We start from the raw sequence: 22,131 nt of genomic DNA on the forward strand, positions 1-22,131 counted from the left end.
TACTGATTTCTGGGCCTCATCCTCCAGAAATTCTGTTTCTTTGTTACTAATGTTGTGGCCTCACCCCATAACAAAGAAACAATTTCCAGAGGATGAGGCCCAGAAATCAGGATTTTAAGAAAATTCCCAGGTGACTCTAATGTGCAGCCAAGGTTGAGAACCGCTGTCTTAGAACATCAGCCTTCAGAGTGTGTGGCCTTCAGAAGATGAAATGAAAACCAGTGTGTCGATCCTCACACGCATCAGCACTCACTTCAGGAAGAGGGCGCGGAGCAAACACACCCGCCGGGGCGGCCCACCTGGCACCTCCCCACGGAGGCGTCGCCAGGCTCATGGGTGCAAGGCAGCTACACAGGAAGCCCTTCCTAGCGGGTGCTGCCGCAGCCCCCTGCACAGGCCCGCCCACAGGTGCACCCCCAACAGCCCTGACCACATGGCATCCCAGAAGCAGGGTAGGAGGCCAGGTCCCGAAAGGAGGGCAGCCGCTGAGTTGGACAAAAGCAGGCCGCGGCGCCTGCATCACACCCGTGGGATGAGCAGAGGAAGGATGGAGCAGAAACAAAGCAGAGCAAGGCTGGCGGGCAGGAGTGACTGTTACTCCTCCATCCCAGCAAATGCAAAGCCGGCCCCAGCTCTGGGCCTGGCCCCGTTCGGGCTGTGAGACTGAAATAACCACGCGGCCCTCAGTTCCACAACAGTGGCTCCTCTGTCCTCTGTGTGCGGAGGGAAGGCGGGTGAAGGCGGCGCCATCCATCACGCCTCCCCCGGGATCCCGCAGGGGCCGTGGGAGCTGCTGGGCCGCGGGCAGGAAGGCTCTATTTATCCTCGAGAGCTGAGCCCAGGCCTTAACAGGAGAGGAGGTGAGAGGAAGCCGCTAGGTCGCCACCCAGAGAGTCAGGCTGGCGTCAGCCACGCGCTATCTGCTGGTGCCCGGGCCAAGGCGCTTTCTGGCGATCTCGCTCGCATGCATCTGTCATTAACTCCCCAAGTGCCACGTGACTCAGCCTGCGTCTGCGGTCCCACAGGGACCACCCACACGGTCTCTGAATCGGCGCTGCCAGCTTCTCCCCCAGCGTGGGCCACCCACCTCCCAGTGCCCTCCCACCAGAATGGGAAGCCAAGTAGGGCAGAGAGGGAGGCGGAACCAGGACCTGCAGCAGCCTGTCTGGGGCCAGGAGCCCAGAGGAAAGCATGCACCCTGAGCTGTTTCAGGGGAAGTGGCTGCGGGCTCCTCACCGCTCCTCACCCCCGGGCCTGCGTGGGCCTGGGCCCGGGTCTCCCGGGCGCCTCCGCAGCTCCCTCCATCGATGCCCCAGAGCTGGTCCTCACTGTCCCTCCTGGTCTTGGCCCAAGGTCATTTCCACAGCAAGCCTCTCACCTCCCTCAGTTCCTTTCCAGCACATCACCCTCTATTATTTCTGGACCGTAAGCCACCACCCTGGGATTATGGCTTAATTTCTGTCTCCCTCCCCCAGTCATCGCCAGGAGGGCAGGCTCCAAGCACCTGGGCTGCCGTGTCCCTGGGGCAGCCGACGCCTGGCCCCCAGACAGAGCCCCACACGTGACTGTTGAATAAACTGGCGGAGACCACTGAGCGGAGTCCTGGAGAAAGGACAGGTTCAGGAGGGGAGGGCTGACCTGTGTGAAGGGGACAGGGAGGCCTGCGGGAGGGGACAACCGTTTGGGACAGCTATCAGACCTCATCATTTTATTTCACTTCACCTTCAAACCCAGCCTCACAGAGGGCTGTAAACACGTCCGTGCTTCTGTGGGAGGAAGCAGACGCTCATGGCCACACGGCTAGTAAATGACGTGGCCGATCTGCAACTGCAGGGACCGCACTGGGTCCTCAGACAGCGAGGAGAGGGAGAGGGGGAGCCAGGGCCGTGCTGGGGACCTGGGGATGCACGGCTCAGAGGGAGTGACAGGGGCAGGAACAGAATGGTGGGGGCCAGCTAGAATTGTAGGAAATAATAATCATGCTCTGTTCACCGTGACTGTTTTGTTCTGAGTAAAGAAGGCGCACCCTAACCCGGCTGGGAGTTGCAGGCGGGACCTGGGAGCTCACCTGGAAATGTGGCCCCCCCACCCCATCGGGAGCTGCCTGTGATCACGGACAGATGAACAACCGTGTTGCAGAAACCAGAGCCGCCAGCCCTTTGAAGACCCCCAGCCTTTGCACACCCGCAGGCCTTTGCAAATCTGCAGACCTGTTAACTGCCCATTTGGCACCCCTTTGCCTACTTCCCAGGTAACCTTCATCCTTCTACGCAATATAAGCAGCTGGCTTGTGGGGGTGTGGAGCAGATTTCTGTGGATGGCCTGCTGCTCCCACGCTGCCGGCAGGACTGGAATAAACGCTCATGTATGATTCAACCCTGTCTCTGCTTCGTTGGCTCAAGTAGTGACAGGCAGCCGGACCCATTCATCGTCCAGTTACAGGAGGGCCCCGGAGGGACAGGACCACGCAGGGCCTGGCAGGGCGAAGGATCAGTGGTCCCTGCAAGTGTAACATACAGCAAACCTGAAGAAGAAACCTTTAAACCTTAATCTTTGTGAAATGACAATGAACAACCTAGTTGGGGGCATGAATTAATCATGAGTTCATGCTTTTCTATTTTTAAAAACACTCTTCCCTCTACGACTGTCTAAGCAAAGGCTGCCCAGAGAGCTCCATGGGCATAATGAGACCACTGGCTGCGGTCACTCAGCAAATATTAATATTAACTGGAGGCCGGTCCGTGTCAGCAGCCACACTGGGCAGTAGGGAGACATGAATGAATCGGGGAGACATGAATGAGCAAGACAGGAGTTGGAGAAAGGGAAACACGACAACACATAATTGTTAGAGGATGGTAAGGACCACAGGGAACTCAGCAGGAGGCCTGTCACAGGACCATGAGGTGGCCCACGCGCTCCCCACCTGTGAGTGGGAGCGGGCGATGGAGACCGCCCCGCAGGCCCACACCCTCGCAGGCCGAGCACTGGGAAGTGCAAGCACCAGGTAAATACCAGCCACGGAGCCGGGCATGTAGAAGCAGGCACCGTGCTGAGTGACACTCTGGAATGGGAGTGGGGACAGGTCACACAGACAGCTGCGCAGACAGCAGGGGGCTGGCAGGGGGAGGGGAGAGGGGAGAGCACAACCAGGCTTTCTGAGGAGCCCCACCTGAGCTGGGCCAGGCCTCACAGGGTCTGTTTCTCTGTCCCTCCCTCTAGCCTCCCAGCCCCCAACTCCCAGCACTCACACCCAGGAGGCTCAGGCCCTGTACTCTGTGGTCAAGGACAACAAAGGATGGATAGATAGACAGGTAGATGATAGATAAATAGTTAGATAGATAGATAGATAGATAGATAGATAGATAGATAGATAGATGATGGATGGATAAATGATTGATAGATGATAGCTAGAAATGTGAATAGATGATAAATGGATAGACAGATGGTAGGTAGATGGATGATAGCGAGAGAGATGATAGTTAAACAGATAGATGATAGATGGATAGAGTATATAGATAGATGATAGATGAGAAACGCCTCTCATACTGAATGTCACGCATTCAAATAAGGTTTGGAATGTAACCATCTCATTTAAATAAATGTTTGCCTTTCCTATCTTTGCAACTGTCTCTGCAAACTGTTCTCTCCTCCTCTGGCCCTGGCCCAGGAGCCCCTCCCACCCAACGCTAGCTTCTCCTCCCAACTTGTACCTCCAGGCCTGCTTCCGGGAGCTGTCTAGGCCAGAAGCCTAAGCAGCACTTTGCTATGTGTGAAGACATTAGCTAATTAGAGTAATTCACACTAGAGTGTGAATGAAGCCAACAGTTGGAGGGGAGCAGGGAGGGGCTGCATTTTAAAGCAGGCACTGAATACATCCTGTGTTTGCTGCCTGTGCCCAGTCCTTGTGAAACTCAAGGTTACCACCAACACTCCCAGTCAGCCTGTCCACCTCCCTCACCTTCTCTGTGAAGTCCCAGAGCCAAGCGGCCCTGTTGTCCACTCACGTGCGAGTTTTCTGAGCCATCTGGGACCAGGACCCTGCTTTGGACAGACGTGCTTTTGAATCCTGCCACCTTCCATCTTGTGACCTTGGGCAAACCCCTTAACACCTTCCCAGCTTCCAGGTACAATGGCCTCGTGGGTGGGGGTGCGATGAGCTCAACACTGCCGGGAGCGGGTTCATCCTTGCTGTTTCAAGGGACCTGGCATATATGGCATACTGTTCTCAATATGTTTGCTCCCCTTAGCACTATGTGTTTTAACCAAGGTCACCTCTCTGAGAAAGGTTGTTTCCCCAGGTAGGGATTTTTCCCTGAAGTTAGGGAGGGGATAAAACCCCTTAACTAAGTGCCAGGCGGGTAGTTAATCACTTTAACTACAAACAATCACGCTTAAGCTACATAATCTTTACTCCCTGGAATGGAGATAAGAAACGCCCTAACCTTTGCAATAGAAATTGACAGGATTAAAATCAACTAGTATAAATACAGATGTAACAAGTCAATAAACACCAGAACTTCGCTGGAGATCCAGACCAGAACTTGGCTAGAGATCCTGGCTAGGCTGCTGATCAACTGAACGCTGTCTCCGTGTCATTCCTTCTTCGCAGACTCCGTCCACACCTTTGGGGACCCCTGGACCTGCTGGGGTTGGACCCCAGCACAACACAGTCCTGGCACAAGCAGGGAACAGGTGCTGAGTGCTGGTCCACCCCCTCCCCCGCCCCCCCCCCACCAGCGTCTCTCCCCTCTTCCCCCCCCCCCCCCAGTCCCCTGGGAGGGAATCGGAAATGGCCTCCCAGATTGCATGCTGAACAGGTCCTTTTTTTAAATAAATATATTTTTTAATGATTTCAGAGAGGAAGGGAGAGGGAAAGAGATAGAAATATCAATGAATGACTGCCTCCTGCCCATGATCTCCTGGTTAAGAGGTTGCCGCTCCACCACTGAGCCATGTCGGCTGGGTGAACAGGTTCTTTAACAGGTGTCTCTCCCCCAGAGAACCTCTTGGCATGTAAGTTTGGGAATCACGCAATAAATGATTGATTGATAGACAGATGATAGATAGAAATGTGAATAGATAAATGGATAGACAGATGGTAGGTAGATGGATGGAGAGAGAGATGATAGATAGTTAAACAGATAGATGATAGATGAATAGGCAGAGTATATAGATAGATGATAGATGAGAAACACCTCTCATACTGAATGTCACGCATTCAAATAAGGTTTGGAATGTAACCATCTCATTTAAATAAATGTCATTTCTCACTCCTGCAGGACTTCTCAGAGCCCTTCATGTGCGGGCACTTGGTGTGACTCTCCAGGCAGGAGAGGTCTCTATACCAGTGATGGCGAACCTTTAGAGCTCAGCATGTCAGCATTTTGAAAAACCCTAACTTAACTCTGGTGCTGTGTCACATACAGAAATTTTTTGATATTTGCAACCATAGTAAAACAAAAGATTATATTTTTTTATATTTATTTTATATATTTAAATGCCACTTAACAAAGAAAAATCAACCCAAAAAATGAGTTCGCGTGTCACCTCTGACACGCGTGTCATAGGTTCGCCATCACTGCTCTAGACACTCACGCAGTCCCAGGCCTGCATTTTAGGGCCACCCTGTGCTGTGCTGTGCGCAGGAGCAGTATCGCCTGCGAACAGGGAACTTACTCCCCGAGACTCAGCTTCCAGCCGCAGGGGCAGACGCACTAGCAGAGCATGGCCCCCTTGCCTGAAACAAGGGTGCTGCCTCGCCCCTCGCTCCATCCCCAGGCAGCACCTGCTGCTGCTGCTGCAAACGGCACGCATGCCCCTCTCTCATCCCTGGGACCCATATGGCTCCTTCAGTGGCATAAGTAGGGGTCCAAGGAAACAAACTAAACATGTGAAACAGAGGTTCCTTGGCTAACGGGTCCCAGGCCCCAGCTAACCTGTGCCCGAGCCGGTGCGCAGTCCGCTTGTTGCAGAGCACAGTGGTGAGTGAGCCACCTCCCAGCCCGTCCTGAGCTGCCCGGGGGCTGAATGCTCAGTGCGTGCACTCAGATTCCACAGGCAGCCGTGACCCCACATGGCCCAGCTCTGTGACTGATGACACGTTTCCCAGAACTCTGGCCGGAAGGTCCGCGTGCAAAATCCATCCCACAACACAGATGAATCTGGAAAACATGATGCTACACGGAAGTAGCCAGACACAAAGGACATGCGTTGTGGGTGGGAGTCCATTCTTATGAAATATCCAGACCAGGTAAGTCCCTACAGATAAGCGCTTGTGGGCCCGGCTGGTGTGGCTCAGTGGTTGAGCATCAACCTCTGAACCAGGAGGTCACGGTTCGATTCCTGGTCAGGGCACATGTCCGGGTTGCGGGCTTGACCCCAGTGTGGGGCGTGCAGGAGGCAGCCGATCCATGATTCTCTCTCATCATGGATGTTTCTGTCTCTCCCTCTCCCTTCCTCTCTGAAATTAGTAATATATATACTTTTTTTAAAAAAAATAAGACAGGCACTTGTGCTTCCAGGGCCCGTGGGGAGAGGTCCCCGTCAGTGACAGCTAACAGCCCGGGGCGTCCTTCGGAGAGACGAAATGTTGGTACTAGACAGAGGTGGTGGTGGCACAACATGGCGAATGTGCTAAATGTCACAATCGCGCCATTCAAATGTGACGGTATGTGAGCTTCTCCTCAATCAAAACCATGTGGCCTCCGGCACCACGCAGGCGTTAATGCTGCTCCTCACAGCCAACCGCCAGCGAAAGCAACGCAAAGGATGTCACCGATGGGCTGTGCGGTTTGTCTTCGCTCTGACTTCCAGGCCGCCCGCCCCGCCCCTCCTGGGGCTCCATTCTTGGTTTACCAGGGGAGGGGACGCTCTTCCTGCCCAGGGCCATGTGGATATTTATAACACCATTCACAGGCCATACAAACTATCGGCTTAAACATTAGCCTGCAGTATTGGGTCAAACATTTCACTACCTCACCCCTAATGCCTTGGCAGGGCCAGACCAAATGGTTTCCTGGCCTTATTCGGCCCGAGAGCCAGACATTCCCACCCCTGGTTTAAACTCTACAGATCAAGTCTGCACCTCATACAGGGCACCTCCAGGAGTGGCCTGGAGCTCACATCCCTGGAATCTTCTGCTCTGAAGACCCCACCCGCCGGGGTCTTCCGGCCTCAGAGAGCCTGCCACTGCCACCCCTGCCCATGGCAGCCCCGATGTGCCTGGCAGGAAGGCGTACTGCCCCTCTGGGCCCTGCATCTGTGCTCACAGCCTAAGGAGGTGCACCCCGGCCTCCAGCGCCTCCATAGCCTTGGCCGGGAGGGGGCTCTCTCCTGCACATGAACCCGGCTGCGCCCCTCCCTCGGCTCCCAGACTCAGACCCAGAGGGAGACCAGGTTCTGCAGCTGGCTCTCCAGGACTGTGTGACGCCAAGGGAGCTGCTGCAACATGGGAAGATGCCACCGGGCAGCACCTGCCGGGCCCAGAGGGGTCAAGGCGTGGCCCTCCGCCTCCCAAGCTGGGGTCTCCTCGGGTCTGCACAGAGGAAAGGCCCTGAGGAGGGAGGAGGCCCCGACTGGGTTTTCAAGGGTATGCAGGTTCACTTCTAGCCAGAAGGATGCTGCTAAAAATAGCAGTCCTTCTCTGGATGATTTCACATTAAATCTGCTCACCTTACATGTCACATCCTACTACCTCCTTCCCGCCCCTCCAGGCCTCGGGTGACCTGGAACAACGGCTCACGGTGTGAGGCAGGGGAGCCATGGTGTTCATAGAAATCAGCCTGTTCAGGGACCCCAGAGGGAGGGCTCTGTGCATCTGCCTGCAGACCCGACAGCTTGATTTGGGGAATAATGCTGCCGACATAAGGCAAATCAGTGCCACGCACCTGGACCCTGCGCGGACTGGCAGGCCGCCCACTCTCCGTTCTGGAATATCGGGGGAGTGGAGGCAGTTCCAGGGACCGGGACTGGGTGGTAGACCAGAAGCCCAGTCATTCCCATAGGCCAGTGGTCAGCAAACCGCAGCTCACAAGCCACGTGTGGCTCTTTGGCCCCTTCAGTGTGGCTCTTCCACAAAATACCACGTGCGGCTCTTTGGCCCCTACAGTGTGGCTCTTCCACAAAACACCACGTGCGGGTGCGCACGTACAGCGCGATTGAAACTCCATGCACAGAAGTCGGTATTTTGTGGAAGAGCCACACTGAAGGGGCCAAAGAGCCGCATGTGGCTTGCGAGCCGCAGTTTGCGGACCATTGCCATAGGCTAAGGGCCCAGTGTTTCCCGTACTTTATCCCAGGCTCACCCTCTACCCACTGCCTTCGGATGGGAGTGGGAGGAAGGGAGAATGAGAGGAGGAGGAGGGAGGGGAGGAGGAGGAAAAGGAGAGATGAGTCAGGCAAAGTAGGTCAGCCGCCTACTCTCCGGCAGAACCCCCGACGTGGAAGAAGCTACCAGAGGAATCCCCTTTACCTCCTCAGCACGTTGTTGCTCAGCCTGGCGGAGCCCCGTCCCCGACAGGGCGCTCACTACCTTCCAAGGCTTCCCAGGGCTCACTCTGCACCTCGGGGCGTGAACCTCCCTACCTTCAGGCAACTCCCAATCCCGGACCCTCACACGCCCTGTCCCCGGGGCCGGGCTCTGGACCTGGGGTGTATGAGGAACCGTCTCTGATGAAGGGGAAACACGGGCACACTATCTGCGGTTAACGGTCTCAGAAACTAAACCACCGAGCATGCCCACACCTCCGACGGGACTGCACGGCACAGTGTGCTCTTCGAGCCACGTGGACATTCCAAAAACTCACAAAATGTCTGGGGCCAAAAGAAGAGTCCTCCTGAATCACAGGATGGAGCACTGGATGACATGACGAGCCTGGACACGCGTTTATATGAGTATTAGCTGGTGTCGTGTCAAAAGTTTCCACGTGCAGCAGAACGTGGGGGGAACTGGGGTCCGCAGCTGCCAGGACCGCACGACTTCTCAGAGCCTTTGGCGTGACGATTCCTCCTCCGCGTGTCTAGTAGGGAACGCCTCTGCCCTCCCTGATGGCAACCCTCTGAGCCTCGGCTGCCTCCTCAGCAAGGCCCACATGAGGGGAGCCCGCCGCGGCAGAACCTTGAAAATCATGAGCGAGCCCACAGGAGGCACACGGCACGCACTGCCTTCTTCCCCGTCCGGGACAGCCGCGGGCTTGAAAGGAGCCCATCTGTTTAGCAGCCCGGGCTCTCAGCCAAACAGTGGCCCCGGGGGCGTGTGCACATCCATTTCCCAGCCTTCAGCAAAAAGAGAGAAACGCGCTTTCACCCCGGCTGACGCAGCAGCGGGGCCTGGGACGGGCAAGGACGCCAGCCGCTCCATCGAAGGCAGCATCTTACAAAAGAGATAACGACCGGGCATCTCCTTCCTCGAGAGCCTGGTGACAAATGGACTAACGAGCAGGAAACCTCAGCTCCGGGGGATACACTTGGACATGAGAGCAAACTCGCCCATCACTTCTGGGTCCTCACAGGAAGCCTCCCCATTCCGGGAACTCAGGCCGCTCGACCTGGGTAAGCGCGGGCACCACGGACACCCACGCTGCTCACGCACCAGGTAGCACGTTACACATGGTTACTGAGTGCCTTCTGGTGTCTGGCCCTGGTGTGTGTGTGTGTGTGTGTGTGTGTGTGTGTCAGAGAGAGGGAGGGAGGGAGGGAGGGAGGCCTGGAGGGAGGGAGGGAGGGAGGGAGGGAGGGAGGGAGGGAGGGAGGGAGGGGGAGGACAGGGAAGATCTCTCATTCATGTCAGGTTCTGTGCTGGCACTGGACACGCGAGCCCAGGGATGAAGGGACTGGGCAGCCTCTGTTCTCCCATCCTCCTCTCAGGACGACCCTCCACTGTGTCACAACCCTGTCCTCAAACAATCCTGGTGAGTGACGGGCACAGAGGACCTGTCCGGGCCAGACGCTGTGGCCAGTGATCCCGACCTTAGCTCACCTTCCTCCGAGGAGGCAGGTGTCCTGTTGAAGGGGTTCGACTGCAGAGAAACACCCGCATTTCTTACGGACCTGGAGCTGCGTTGGGGAGCTCTGTGGCCATGAGCAAAGAGCCTCGCAGGACACCCGGCTCAGAGCAAAGGGCCCCAGGATGTGCTTCGGCCAGGCCCTTCCTCACGCCCCACAGGCCCTCCTGTAGCCATCTGCGGTGACGGCGACAAAGGGCACAGTCGTAGAGAGCCCCTGGTCGGAGCCTGCCAGGCCAGCTCCCTCAGTCCAGTTAGGGAACAAGCACCCTAGGAGCGAGGGGTCACCCAGGACACTGCCGGGGCAGCACAGCCAGGACGGGACCAGGTCTCAGGTCACGGCAGCCCTCTCGCCTCTCCCCGCAGGCCCCGAGGGGGAGCCAGAGCTGCCTTTGCAGATCCTCGATCCGGGGACTTAAGTGCCAGGACAGAAGGACAGAGCCTCTAATTAGTGCAAAGAGGTAATGAAGAGGACACGGCCCCCAGGAAGCCGATGACTCTCCAGCGTCCAGGCGTGCATGACAGCGGGAGCCACTGAGCCGCCACCGGGCTGACTCTCGTCCCGCGCTCCTGAGGGCCGCCTCCGCAGCAGGCCCACCAGGGCTCCCTCTCCCTCGCCAGCCCCTCCACTGGCTGCCCGGCTGGACACTGGCTGCCAGTTCCGCACACGGCACACGGGGCTGCTCTGGTTTGGCATCTGTGCACTTCCTTTTCTTAAATGTTCTTATTGATTTCAGAGAGGAAGGGAGAAGGAGAGACTGAAACATCTATGATGAGAGAGAATCATAGACCGGCTGCCTCCTGCACACCCCACTGGGGATGGAGCCCGCAACCCGGGCAGGTGCCCTGACCGGGAATCAAACTGTGACCTCCTGGTTCATAGGTCGATGCTCCCACTGTGCCCACGCTTTGTTTTCCTCCTGGTACTTCGTGGACTTATTTTGTACTTTCCTTCTTCTTTGTGGTAAGAACATTGAACACGGGAAGCCTCCTCTGACCCAGTGTTTCCTGCACAGCTCAGTATGGTTGCCTGCAGGCACGATGTTCCCAGCGGCCTCCAGCACGTGCTCACCTTCTATAACTGAAACCTTGCGCCCACTGCACCGAAAAGCGTCACATTCCAGCCACGGCAGCGTTTCTGGAGGAAGGGTTATGCCGATGGCAACCCCCTGGCAGTGCCCTGCTGTGAGTCACTCGGCACACACCACTCAGCACACACCAGGTCTAAGGCTCAGAACATGGCGAGGGGAGGGGGTCCCATTCAGCATGAGCCTCAGTAGTGATAACAAAACAGTGATGCATGACATTCCACCCTGAGACCCCAGGAGGAAAGCAATGAGGATCTTGTTGCTCCCAATTCAGGGGGTCAGGACTTCAAGCAGAACTCAGTGGGCGTCTCTATACCCAGCCGGGGAGCTTGCAGGTGGGGCTGGCAGGTGACTCCAGGTGTCCCCGCCGAAGGGGCACCTATTCTCCAGCGATAGTCTCTCCTATCACATCTTTCTTGAGGTCTTTGACCATGATCTCCAAGCCAGGTGTGCTCTCCCCCTTATTCCACCCTTCCCCACCCAGTCTGGTACCTCTCTCATTCTCCGTGGCATAGACTGAGGTGTGGATCCTCATCTCCCATTAGGGTGTGAACCCCTTGGGTCAGCGACCACACCTGGCTCAGATCCACAGCCACCGTGAGAGGATCTAACACAGTGTGGGCACTCACAGTTTCCGATGGATGTCCTTCAAATCAGGTACGGTAGTCTAGGCTGTGGCATCAGTTGCTTCGATTTCATGGGGGTGACAGAGTCCCAGAAGACCTTGATTTTCTTGCAACATTCAGGTACCCAATCAAAAGGGACGTGGGATGGAAAGACCATGGAACAGTATCCATCCAAGCATCAGTGTTAGGAACTCTGAGGGCAACGTTCAAAGTCAGACAGAACACTGAGGCAGGAGGCGAGGAGGCAGCGGGCTGTGCACAGATGGTCGAAGGTGGCGGACAGATGTGCAAGGAGGACAGATGTGGAAGGCCCAGAACGTGATAATGCATTGAGGTCTGATTCTTCCAGCAACGAAGAGCCTCTGGAGAGCAAACAACACGTACGGATGACCTACTGTGTTCCAGGACCTGTGTTAGCTGGTGCACAGCACTTAGTCCTCATAAAAGAAATGTAAGTCAAAGCCAGCTCAACAAGGCCAGGTGGTTGAGGGACTCGTGGTGAAAAAATGTCAACTGCCCAAGTCTATGGCCTTTCTTCTCAGCTGCACGCGTGGGTGACTGATGCTTGAAGAAGCCTCTTCCGTAAGGACGCAGAACAGGCGTGCTGGAGAGGGGAGATGTTTCGGGCTGGGACACCATTAGGAGCTGCTGTAAGAACCCCTGGCAGAGAGGAGGAAGCCTGGCTCCAGGCACCAGTTCCAGAAATCAATCAAACTTGGAAACCAAGTGGGCGGAGGGAAGGCAGAGCTGTGGACGGCTGGGAGGCACCCGCCCCGGCACCGGGTCCACGCAGCAGCCGGCCTGCCCTCGGGGGTCTTTGCTCTGACCGGCGTCAGTTCCAAGGACGGAGTATTAGGTGAGCTTAGCTGAGCTGTGTGCTAGCTCCCACTTCCTCTCTGAATCATGTGTGCGTGAATCATAACCACCCTCCTCATATTTTAGAAGCAAGTGTATAATTTTTCTTCCCCCAAGAAAAGAAATAAATTGCTGCCTAAATAGGAATCTAATGTGATTTCTCAAGCGCTTGGACTTATTCAGTTCTGAGCCTGCCTTTTCTTTGGGCGCGAGAATAACCAGAAAAGCTAAAAATAAAACATTTTTAAAAGGTGACACCTATTGAGCATCTGCCCTGTCCATGACTCTGCTCTACCCTTTCCCGGGTCAAGGTCGCTGCAATCATTCCCATTTGATAGATAAGCAACCGGAAGCTTATAGACGCCATTCACTGGCCCAGAAGCACACAGCTATTATCCTCTTAGGACACTGCACTAGCAGCTGGGAAGCCAATCATCTCTGAACCTGTTCACTGTGTATGAAAGGGGTTACCACCTACGCCTGGTTCTTTTTTAAAAAATATACATATATATTTTTTATTGATTTCAGAGAGGAAGGGAGAGATAGAAATATCAACAATGAGAGAGAATCATTGATCGCTGCCTCCTGCACACCCGGCAACCCAGGCATGTGCCCTAGACCAGAATCGAACCTGGGACCCTTCAGTCCACAGGCCGATGCTCTATCCACTGAGTCAAACCGTTAGGGCCTGAGTCTGGTTCCTAGGGTGGATGACCACCACGTGGGATGCTTAGAGTGTTATCCTCGAGTAGGAGTGCTGCTTAGCTCTGCAGTATCACTACTGTATCCAAATACAGTGATAACATGGCTGCATCCCTTATTAAAATGCAATAATGACATCACAATATCAAACACTGCGTATCAATGCAACAGCAGCAGCAGCAGCTTATGTGGAGCGTCTGGGAGGTTTCGGGGATCTTCAGCTGCCCTATCTCACCAGGCCTTGATCTCTCCATGAGAATTAAGGCCACGGCAAACGTTTCTGCATAAACCCACACAGGGGCATCGAAACAGGTGGTTGAAGATCACACATTGCCTCATGGTCCGCTCTCAAGGCGACCTTGTGAAGTCACAGTGAGCCTTTTGCTTGAAAATTAGGGGCGGGGGGGTTGGGAATCTCCAATCTGATTCCCCCTTGGAATTCCAGGCAGCGGCTCCAGCCAGCTGGCTGAAGGGGCAGGGGGTGGGGGGAGGGGGCTGGAGTGCTCACATACTTCCAGGCACCCGTACACACTGCGTGGTGGCCAGGGCTAGTCGCTGCTAACGCCCTGCATTTCCTGACCCTTGGAGGACACCATCCGAGACCACCCGCGTGCCCCGCCGTACAAGGGGGTGGGGCTGCCAGAGTCCCACTTTGTAATAACCATGTTGTCAAAGAGATGGGCTGGGGCCCTTCGCCTTCGCCCAGTGTGATGGAGAGGGAGCACTGAGCTCAAAGCTTGTCTTAGAGGTGACCACTGGGCCTGGAGAGGGCAAACAGCACGAGCAGTGCCCTTGGTGATGTGGTGGAGCTTGGGTTCACAAGAAGAGAGGGTCTCTGGACAGCACCCGGAGAGGCCAACGCACCTAACCTGGTGGAAAAGTCACTCGGGTATGGTCCCCCCTCCCGCCATTTCTCAGGAGGACAAGCCCACACTGTCTCCTCTGTGATGCGCCTTGTTCCTGGGATGTGAGGGGTGACGGCAATGCCACTGGAGATGCGGCCCACCCACAGAATCGTGTGTGGGGGCGCATGCATTTGAGGGGGACAGCGGGGATCAACGTGTCTGCTGCCTCGCCGGGGACTCCGTGCCGGGAGAGTGGCCTTCCGTGAAATGCAAATGGCAGTGTGGTCTGTGTCCCCTTCACGTCAACCTCAGGAAATCAAAGGCTGAGACTCAGGAGGGGATCTCGGCTTCATGAAAAACTAGGATCAACATGGAAGTCAGAACCGCAAGGGGCACCTCCGGGCTTGTCTCCGGGCAAGGCTGTCCATACCCGCCGGGCCTGCAGAGGCCAGGGCGGCGCAGGGGGAAGGGCACCCTGTATTCTGCTGACACGACCCGGATGGAGAGGCACAATAGCCTCCACCGCCAGCTCAGCAGCCATGTGTCCACCTGGCACAGGAAAGCCTTGCGCAGCGTGTCCACTCAGGGCTGCTCCATCCAGACAGGGCTGGCCTCGGTCCCACTGGACGTGGCTTTCTAACCCGTGTGAGAGCGTAGGGACCTGACGTGGAGTTAAACACGCCGGTGGCATTGTTAAGGGCTGTGCCACCTGGGGGACATCTTTTAATGTTCCTCAGTGTCAGTTTCCGGTTCTGTAGAAGGAAGAGGAGAACCACCTCAGAGGGATTTGGGGAGAGTAATGTGTGACCATGTGTTTGCCACAGCGTCTGCCCAAGGGGTGTGCGGGGAGGATGGGGGACCCTTCCCCTTGCCCCCTGGGCCGCTGCGTGCTGAAGATTACCGCCGGCAGACGTGACGGGACGGGAGGCAGGGTGAAGTCCACATGTAGGGCTTGTTTGGCAGGGCCCCCACATTCTGACTCCCGACAGTCTACCTTCATCTCCGCTAACCGCCAACACTGAGCTGCAAGGCAGCGGGTCTGTGATGAGCTCTACCGCTGATGAAGGTGCTACATTCCTCAGGAATTTAGGAATGGGGGGAAACGCAGTCATGTTGGGTAATGACATTGGCGGAGAAGAAGAAGAGAGGCATCAGGGTCAGATTAAGGAGTTACGATCCCAGCTCGGCTACTTCCTAGCCGGGAGACCCAAGGCAAGTCGCTTAGCCGCTTGGAGCCTCAGTGTCCTGAGCTGTCAGATGGAGGTCAGACCCACCTCCCAGCAGCACAGAGCGGAGGGGGGCCTGCTGATGGAGGCGCTGGGAGGAAACACCTCATCACCGCAGAGCACGTGCCAGGCACACACCTGACCTTCCTCCGATACATGGACGCACTAATGCTCCCACCCACGTGAACCCCAGGATCCCTGAGTCACTGATGTGCTCATTCTGACTGAAGAGCCTGTCACAGTGAGCCGGTCACAGTCCGGCAAGGCAGGTACTGTGCCCATGCCAGAGTCAGCTAACAGGTAAAGAGCTTATTGGTGGCTCCGTGCGCTCACCTGTGAAAAGCACCGAAAGTACAGAAATAGGCACCTTCTCTTCCTAGGAAATCTGCTCACATTCATTAACCCAAAAGGCTTCCAGCAATTCATGCTTGTAAAGCACTTTGACATCCTAAGAATAAGAGGCAATTCAGACGCGCAGTTCTATTTATCACAGCCTTTTAGGAGTATTACTCAAGGGCTCTCAAGTCATGAGCTCCTCCAATCCCACACCTCTCATCTCAGAGACAGAGGCGCCGTGCATCTACTCGGGGCCAGGATCCTGCGGATTCCCCAGGAGTTCTTGGAACTCTGCTTCCCTGGCAAAACTGTGGACAACGGTTGGAAATATAGTAAAAGGAAGAAGCATTTTGAGTGCTTTCAAGTACCAGCTAAATGCTGATTCCTCCTAACTCTAGTTCAAGTTGCACCCTGGCCCCTGTTTCTACGGATTTAGCATCAGGACAGGGCAACCCGCCCATACAAGACTAGAGTATTTTGGGCCCAAAAGACAAGAGGACAGAATTCAAGGCCACTTCAACCTCTGCAAAGTGAGGGAGAAACCAAGAGAGGAAAGAAGCTGAGAGGGAAGCCACACATTCCACAGCCGCCTTCTGTCCAAACCTCTGGCTGAGCCCCAACCACGAGCGGGTGGGGCAGGCAGACCCCAAGAGCTGGACTTAGGATAAAATAACTGAACTCACATTCGAAGTGCTGCCAAAGGGCAGAGGTTGCTGCTTGAATTCAATCAAGTTACGTGTCCACGACAGCAAACCAACAAGTAACAACAAAACACACTCATTAGAAGAATGTTATAGAATCCAGAGTCTCTACAACACAACTTTCACAACAATTAAGACAGAGTCGAAAACTGTTCAAAGTTAAAGGAAATATGAAAACATGACCCATTCTTAAAAGAAAAGATAACGGATGATCCAGATATCCAGCTATTGTGATTAGCCCAAGTTATAACTAGGCTCGACGACATAATGAAAAATATGCTTGTAATGACTGAAAATTAGCTATAAATCTTGCATATCCCTTGGATTTCAAATGGAAATTAAATGAAGAATCACATAAGGTTGGAAAGTTTTTATCTCATAAAGACAATAGTTTTGGGAAAGTTCACATTTTTCTGTAGACAAAATATTTAATAGACCAGCTATAAGAGACTGAGAATGCAATATAACCACTAATTAATTCATTAACTAACTCAATAGATAATTACATACTGGATTCCAGGCATGGTTCAAAAATCGACCTAAACAAGTTACCAGCTTTTTTGGACCTTCTGTTACACATTCACCATAGATTATCCTTGCTTTGTGAGAGATAATTAGTTTACATTAAGTAATTGACCATTGAAACTATTTTATTTGGGTCTTAAACCTTATTTCATGCATCCTGTCCTCATCTTTTCACCTTAAAGCTAATCTAGGTATCAGAGATGTATACTGGCAACACACACAAACATAGTTCAAAATTGTATTTCTCTCTCTCTCTCTCTCTCTCTCTCTCTCTCTCTCTCTCTCTCTTCCCCCACCTCCCCCCCGCCACCCCTTCCTCACCCCATATATACTTTATGTGGAATTGTGGGTACTCTAGTAACATTGACAATTTTGTCTCAGATCTTCTCCCCACCCCCCCCCTAACCGGGGGGCCACCTTCTTTCCCTTGAGCCTGTGCCTCCCCAGTGCCTGGCACACAGCGGCCCAAAGCACATCCTGGTCCGGCTCTTGATGAAATGGCGATGACTAACACCAAGCTTCCTCAGAGCGGCATCTGACTCATGAGCATCTCATCTCTTCCAATGCAGTGAGCTTCTTCCCCCGTCACAGCCACAGAGACTTCGTGGGCGGGCGGGAGAGGTCACCGTGCAAACAGGTCACCAGCAACAGAGGGGACTTCTGTTCAGTAATTGGTACCTGAGAAAACAAGTGGCTTCACATGCGCTTGACTCGGGCCGCCTCTCCCCGACCATTAGCCTTACAAAACACAGACCTCAATTAGCTTTCATGGAAATGAGATGATGTCATGTGCCTTGGAAGGCTTTCATCTGTCCACGGGGAGCTCTACCAGGCAGCGTGTCCAGGGTGCGTATCCATGGAAATCGCTGTTGAGGGCCAGCAGAGATGCTATTCTTCCAGGTTACACAGCCCCGTCCCATGGATGGTCCACTGTCATGTCACAGTGGCCCCGTGTGGTCTGCATGCGGGAAGCCCACAGCACAGAGGACAATAAAGGAGGCTGGAGTGGTAAGTAACCAGTCACGGATGGTGCCACCGGGGGTGAGCCTCGCGAGGCTTTCCCAATCCCGAATCCCACTCCAGTCCCACCGCGCTGTGTGGCCCCATGCACCAGGCTCACCTTCAGCCCTAAAGGAAAAGCCATACGACATTAGAAGGGGACATCGTATTGGCAAAGGGAGCACATGGGGCTTCCCTCTGACTGGACGTCATCAAGAGATCCCCGACCCTGTGCATGGGGCGCTGTATTTTAACAAAAGGGGAAGGACTTGCTTTGGTTCAGGCTCTCTCTGTGCTGAGACTCTCCTAGGTGCTTCGCGGCTACTCTCTCTAATTTAACCCTAACTCCTCTGCTGGGTGCACATCGTGTGCTCCAGCTACATGCCTCCCGAGGAACGGCATGGCCACAACGCACACCAGCCATCGGATGGCAGGGCCTCTCCTGAAACTAGGAACGCACGCACCCTCTGCTGCATGCCGGACACTGTCCTGGGACCTCTCTTCATACGACACTGTGTGCATGTGCACGTGTGTTTCTATGTTTAATATTTCATTTTCATAACATCTATTTATTGAGCACCTACTATGTGCAGGTGCATTCAACATTCTCATGGAGATGCTATTGGCCATCCCTTCAACAGGTTTTGAAATGCCAAGTGATTGTGTCTAGCTGAGACTCAGGTTCTACTTTTCAGATAGAGAATCAATATATTTATCCACTATGTTATCTTCCCCTAACCTCTGCCATCAAAGACAGAACAAAATAAAATAAGGAGAGAGAAACAATCGAAATGAAGTGATTCTGGAGGGTAGCCAGGACATTATGCCTGGCACTCCACCGACAGCAGAACGTAAAAAGTAATAGCTCTTCAATTCTCCAGTTCCCCTGAGTAACGAATCCCCAGCAAACCATCTTGTGTCCAAGGCCTCGCCGTGCAGCGGAGTCCCCGCTCCCGGGGGACGGGCTGATCGCTGTCCTAGGATCTGGGATTCGGTAAGGGAAGGACGGCAATGGAGTTTTGGAAACGGATCGATGTTAATGCACTGCCACTGACCAGTCCGAGAGGGCCAGGCGATGGTTCCAGGAGGACATGCCTGTGTCATCTCATGGTTTAACCCGAGGGTGGGTTACCACCGGACAGGAGCTTCCCGTGGGAGTCGGATGCTGCCTGAGTCTTGCATTTAGGGAAACAGAACGACCCCACCAGGCCCTCCCTGCAGACAGCAGTGTGTGTGTGGAGCTGCGTGAGGTGGGAATACGGTTCATGGTCTACCATTCACCAGGCAGTAAGAGCTGCGCCTCTCATCACCTCTGAGTGACAGACATCTGGTCAACCCCAAGTCATGGGCCTGGAAGCAGCTGCTCCAGAGCTGGTGGCTGAGAAAGCATCTGGGATTTAGTCTCTCTGACTCAAATAATCTTTATAAATTTTTTTACTCATATTGGTTCCAAAAAACAGTTCTCCAAGGAGCTAGGAAACGTGAGTTTGTGTGTGAATTCAGTGCTGCAGGGGCGTGGGGGGGGAGCACTCAAGTGTCGGCACCTCTTACTACAAGGATCAAGATGAGGAAATGAAAACCAAACCAAAAGAAGTGACCTTCTGAACTTCTCCATCGCACCTGGGAGGCAGGACGCACACAGATAAAGCGGCGAATTAGTCACCCCAAGGCATGTTTATTTTCAAAACTGCCACCAAAGTTATTCATTACATGTTTACTCCACCGGGACACGGGGACAGGGCAGTGGAGCTGAAACCCTCTGTTTGGGGAGAGAATCGGCGACAATCACTGGAACAGCGACAAACATGGAAACGAGAGAAGTCTACTGCCTCGACATTGCCGAGCAACAGCACAGAGCCACAAGTACGAGGGGGACCTTGGCCCCTTCCTTCCTCTTTTGCTCAACATGTAACCAACCAACCAACCCAACAAAACCCTGCACAGCCACAGATTTAGTGGAGGGTCATGGAGAAGGCTCTGGCCAATGCTGGCGTGGCTTACAGACAGACAGCACCGCTGAACTGGCAAGCAGTGGAGAGGGGAATGGCGCACTCCTGGGGACCTACTATGTGCCAGGCTCCCTGCCACAGTTCCCATGCACAGCCCGTGTTCCTCACAAGGCTTTGATTTCACGAGGACAAGGACTCTGCCCACTGCTACTCAGCTCTGCCTCGCGGCCTGCAGCCCAGGGCTTGGCAGGTGGTAGGCATTCTATGAACGAGCTGAGTAAAGGAATGATCTCCCTGAGACCCTAAGAAACCAGATGAGCACTGAGTGCTGATGTCTGAGAGAACGAACTGAGGCTCGGCTTCATTGAAGGATCTGTCCCATCCGCTCAGGGGGGAGTGAGGGAGCGAGGAGCGACTGTGTGACCTTCGGGAGGAGGAAGTCCCAGGGGACCTATTTTAATGCAGAAGTAAGATTGCTTCTATCCAACAAACACAATGCTGTTACTACACGGCCCCTCCCCAGGGCTTTGGAGGTTAAATGTGTCCCTGAGAAGCGATTCGGTTTCTGCCTTGTTGGCTCAGCACAATCTCTGACCAGGACTAGAGAAATGAAAGCTACACTTGACCCACATTCCACACAACTGTCACCCACGTCCACAACTAACCAGGTCTGTCTATAAATTCCATGTCCTTGGCCCGACGACCTCTCTTCCTAAGTTCCAGCCACACATGTGAATTATAATAATAATACATAGTAACGATATCATGATCATCGCCAAGGGCCAGAGCTTTCCACGGTCTAACAGCTTTAAACGTATCACCTCCTTTAACCTTCACAAGAGCCTAACCAGGAGGCTAGCACTGTTGCTGTAATAATTCCCATTTCACAGATGGGGAATGAAGAAGACAAAAGCATGCAAGTCCAAGAGATTAACTACTTCTAACTTTGGACTCTGCTTCTCCCTGCCTGGCATGGCTCTCCTTGTGAATGGATGTGTAGGTGGGTGGGTGGGTGGGTGGGTGGATGGATGGCTGGATTGATGAATGAAAGAATGGAAAGAGACAGGAAATAATTAAGGGGGTGTCGCTGCTGCGGATATACAGTCTCTGAGTATCCAGCTGAATCCATAAATCATGATGGGAATAACTGTGGTGTGGGCTGCATCGGGCTGGGGAGGCCAAGAAGGGGGTGCTATGGGTAGACTCCAGAGTGAGAAACGCCCATCCATCTGCCGACTCCACAACGTGACAGGCTGTGTGGCCTTGAGAGTGACATCTCCGAGCCTCCATTTCTATCTCTAGAAAATGAGGGAAATGAATGAGCTACTCAGAAGAGTGTGTGAGGACCAAACATTATGCAGGCGCATAGTAGGTGCTCAGTAAACACATGCTGAAAGAATGAATCAATGAGTTAACCATCATGTCATCTCACACATAAAAGGGATCTGAATGAAAGCCGGGATTCAGTGGGTCTCCCTTATGTTTTGGTTTGAGCTACAAAATCCACCCAAAGCCACAAAACCATGAAAATCTCCAGATTTGTACTGTGGACCCTCATGGGTATCGCCGGGCACGTAGCTAAAAGGCTCTGATTGTGCCCACACTCACGTCATCAAAAGGAACCGAGTGCAAATAGCGATCCTGAAAGCCAGGTCCTGGCCCTGAGCCTCTGCATCTCAGAACTGCAGGCTGACACTGTGCCAAAACCAAGTGCGTTTCTGACGTGGGTCCAAGGAGTCTGGAGAAAGGCACCCGGGAGGACAAGGGGTTCGCTGTCTGGTTGGCGGTTGTCATTGAACCCCAGCGCCAGCCCAGGGAGAAGGCATTCTCTAGCTCCCACATGGGCAACCCGTCCTCAAGGTCGGAGTGGGTTTCTCTGCGTCTCCTGAGCCCACCCACCGGCTCCTGGGGAAGATCGGGCATCCGCTAGGAAAACAAGATCATCCGTGTGCCCAGCCTTCATCTTCACTAGAATAGACACCAAAAGGCGCTTCCCATCTTCCCCCGAAATCCTCAGAAGCCCAGGTTCCACATCAGAGAGAAGATGAAAAGGATCCCGTGCTGTCAGAGTGAAAGCCAAGGTCCGGGCGTCACGCTCGCCCTCGATCCGCCGCCTCAGATGAAGGGAGACAGGATGGGGGAGACCTGAGCCGCCCCCGTCCCTGATCCTGCCTCCTCGCCTCTCTGCCGTGGAAAGATGAAGGGAACGAAGGGTCAGGGAAATCATCTCGGGAAGCTTCGGGGAGAACACAACACAGTGAAGATGTGAAAAGAAAAA

General features: G+C 54.2%; 1 protein-coding gene across 3 annotated transcripts in view; it reads right to left on the reverse strand.

Annotated features, from left to right (window-relative positions):
• Positions 1-22,131, reverse strand: part of FAM135B (family with sequence similarity 135 member B) — a 91,227-nt gene that overhangs the window by 52,274 nt on the left and 16,822 nt on the right. The gene's annotated exons all lie outside the window — the stretch shown is intronic.

This window comes from Myotis daubentonii, chromosome 17 (assembly GCF_963259705.1).
Source record: "Myotis daubentonii chromosome 17, mMyoDau2.1, whole genome shotgun sequence".
In the NCBI taxonomy this organism is placed as follows: Eukaryota; Metazoa; Chordata; class Mammalia; order Chiroptera; family Vespertilionidae; genus Myotis; species Myotis daubentonii.